Raw genomic sequence first — 3192 nt, forward strand, 5'->3', positions numbered from 1 at the left:
AGGCCCCGCCCCCGCCCCGGCGCCAGGCCCCGCCCCCGCCCCGGCGGCCGGAGCCGCACCCGCGCGCCGGCCACCGGGTAGCGCTTGAGGCGGCTTTGGGGAGGGGCGGCTGGGGCGCGGCCCGGGGGAGCGGAGCGGGGGCCTCCCCGCATCCCTAACTAGCGTGGCCGGAGCGAGCGAGCGAGCAAACGAACGAGCAAAGCCGAAGCTTTGCAGTGGGAAAAGGCGCGCCAAATCGGGTGTTTCTGTGTAAAACTGCCCGTGCGAACAAAGCAGGTAGGCACCTGCCCACGCGCGGAAGCACCTTAGGTTGCTCCAGGAAGCTGATGATTTGATGCCACAGGTCTAAATAATGTCTTGCAGCCACTACAGAGAGCTCTAGGCCTTTTTTTCCAGTCTAGCCATGCTTAGGGTTGTGCTCCAAACCAGTGGTTTGCAACCTTTCCACAGCTGGGGAAAACAGGAAAAGCATCTTGGGGACCGCTGTGGCAGACCTTGGGGACCGCTGTGTATTAGTCTTGAAAGACAGTACCAAAAAGAAGAAGAAAATTCTGCAAAACTACTAGAAACCAAGCAACAAGAAATGCCAACAGAAGAACCCCACCAAGCCATCTCTCCCTGCTCCCCCTCCAGCGGCACTGGTGCACCCCCCACAAATGTGATGCCAGCTGGGGAAGAGGTGCTGGAGCACAGCCAGCCCCCACGCCAGTCCGTGGTGAGTGGGATGCCCCCCCCCCGCCCTGTCAGGTCGGCAGGAAATCTCCCACGGACTGGCACCAGTCCATGGACTGGTGGTTGAAAACCACTGCTCTAAACCAGTGGTTCTTGGTATGGGCTATATGCACCCCCAAGGAGCCGTGCCATATTGGGGGGGTGTGCAGTAAGTGCCATATTTCTAGGGCCCCAGTGAAGATGGTAAAGTATCTTTTTTTTCCAGCCATGCAGAATGTGGCAGAAGGAAATGTCCCGAAGGGGACCATGCGTAAATAAAGAAATAAAAGGTCAAGTATCACCGCCCCAAACAACCAAACTGGTGTGGGAGGTGGGTCATAGGAGTGAGATTCCTGTGCATTGCAGCATTCACTTTGAGCTGTGTTGCCCTTACCTTGGGAACGAACCTACTCTGGGGACGGAGGGCAGCACCATGAATAGCTTCCACAAAACGCAAAAGAAATGAGGAGGCTCACTGACCTAGAAGTCACAAGTCTCTCCCAAAAAGTGGCATATACATGTAACAGTTATCCTTATTCCAGTTATATCCTCACAGATGATGTTGCCAACAGTCTCCAGGGAATTATTTGCAAATACTGGTATTTAATAGAGGACTATTATACAAAGCATGCGAATGTGAGTAGATTAAAAGGTACTGCTTTGGTGGGAAGGCAACAGTGTTCCGTGCACTTCGGTGTTTAGTCATGCCGGCCACATCACCACGGAGACTGTCTGCGGACAAACGTTGGCTCCCTCAGCCAGGAAGTGGAGATGAGCACCGCCCCCGAGAGTCAGGCATGACTGGACGTAACTACAAGGGGAAACCTTTACTGTTACCTTACCCCTGCTCACAGAGGTCTGTCTGGTTATCACTGCATTTTTATACTTTACACAGAGGAGTTTTAATGACGCATTTTATGGTCTTAGTAGTTGAGACCTGCCCAGAGAGCTTCGCCCAGGTAATAAAGGTAAATGTGCAGCCTACTGCCTTAGCCAGCCTGAAAAACCAGATTTGAGAAAACAGCCTAACCCTCAGGTAGCTTATCTGTGTCTTTCTTTTCTGATCTGCCTCCTATGAGGATGCATCAGCCTTTCCAGAAGCAAGGCAAGAGAAAGTCCCAAGTGTGAGAGACCATGTCTCAAGAAATCTATTCTGGCTTACAGCTCATTTTTTGGAGAATGAATCATTCCTATTTATTAATTTCACTTCTGTACTGACCCAAAGTTAAAGCTCTCTAGGTGGGATAGAACAACGAGTAAACAGCATATCATGCATTTAGACAAGGATCAAACACAAGTGCCTAACGTAAAGGGCAATCCCATATACAGGGCCAAGAGTGAACATCTTTTTCAGTCCAAGGATTGAATTCCAATCTGAAAAGGAGTGGTTCTAACCAATTTTAAGCTACTCACAAGTCAGCAGATGCATGTTTACCAACAGGTAAGTAGAACTGCCCCTTGTGTGGGCATTCATAAATAAGCAGGACTGAATCTTTTGGCAGCACTTTCAAACAGCATCTCAGATTCCAGGTTTATGCTAACAGTGGATCTCTATTGGCACAATGAGACTGCCATGTCCTCTCCTCTCCTGGTGCCTTTGCCACAAATCTGTTCTGGGGGTCTCCCCCAGAGTAGATTGCAGGGCAGAGGTGAAATCCACTCATTAGCAGTTTCTGTTCTGCTGGTGGATGACCAACATTTGATCCAACTCTTAATTCTCCAAGGGAGAATTCTTATGTGGCCAAATTGGCACCATCTGTGCCCAAGATGGAGGTATCTGTAGGCTTAGGAGAACAGCAAGGTTTTCAGAAGTACAAAGTATCTTTACTTCTCTGCAGTGCTTTTTTTGTAAAAAAAGTGCTGGAACTCACGTCCTGGGGTCACGCTTTTACACTAAAAAAGATTTTCAATTCACCAACTTTTTTTTTTTTTTGAAATAAAGAACATATTTACCTTTTGCACGTAGCTAGTCACTCTACACACACATAAACATAATGGTCACCGCCGGCAGTAAGCACTCGGCACGCGACCACATGACCAATCCCAAGCTGAGCAGCGTCCCAAGCCGAGCAGCATCCGCACAATCAGCGTGGACACACAATCAGCCCACATGCACTATTTTAATGATCTTTGCTGCCAACCTGCTGCGCCCGACAGGGTGATTCAAAATCACTTGGAAAAATCCATCAAAAAAAGGTGCCGGAACGTGAGGAGTGAACATGCTCAGAGGTCACAGAATATTGAGCGTTTGTTATGGGGGAAGGACCAAAATGGGAGGGGGAGAAACTGGATGGAGAATCATAAAATAGTGGAGTTGGAAGGGGCTGTTGGTTCCACCTCTCTGCTCAATGCAGGATTCCAAGTTGAAGCATCGCTAACAATGCGGCTGTTCAGCTGCACCTTGACCACATCCAGTATGGGAGAGCCTACAAGCTCCTTGCATAATTGTTTCCATTGTCATGGAAGAGAGCACAGCTAACC

This window comes from Varanus komodoensis, unplaced genomic scaffold (assembly GCF_004798865.1).
Source record: "Varanus komodoensis strain SLA01 unplaced genomic scaffold, ASM479886v1 scaffold18_3, whole genome shotgun sequence".
Lineage (NCBI taxonomy): Eukaryota > Metazoa > Chordata > Lepidosauria > Squamata > Varanidae > Varanus > Varanus komodoensis.